Raw genomic sequence first — 347 nt, 5'->3', positions numbered from 1 at the left:
AGAAGGTGGGGGGTGGGGGACTGGGGCGAGGACAGACTGTGGGGGGGTGGGGGGACTGGGGTGAGGAGGGGTGTGGGGGGCGAGGCGACTGGGGTGAGGATAGAATGTGGGGGGTGGGGGACTGGGGTGAGGAGGGGTGTGGGGGGTGAGGAGACTGAGGTGAGGACAGAATGTGGGGGGTGGGGGGACTGGGGTGAGGAGGGGTGTGGGGGGTGAGGAGACTGAGGTGAGGACAGAATGTGGGGGGGGGGGGGGGGGGGGGGGGGGGGGGGGGGGGGGGGGGGGGGGGCGGGGGGGGGGGGGGGGGGGGGGGGGGGGGGGGGGGGGGGGGGGGGGGGCATGAAGGG

This window comes from Mirounga leonina, unplaced genomic scaffold, assembly GCF_011800145.1.
Source record: "Mirounga leonina isolate KUSES-001 unplaced genomic scaffold, KU_Mleo_1.0 Mir_375, whole genome shotgun sequence".
NCBI lineage: Eukaryota > Metazoa > Chordata > Mammalia > Carnivora > Phocidae > Mirounga > Mirounga leonina.
This window is presented reverse-complemented; position numbering follows the sequence as displayed.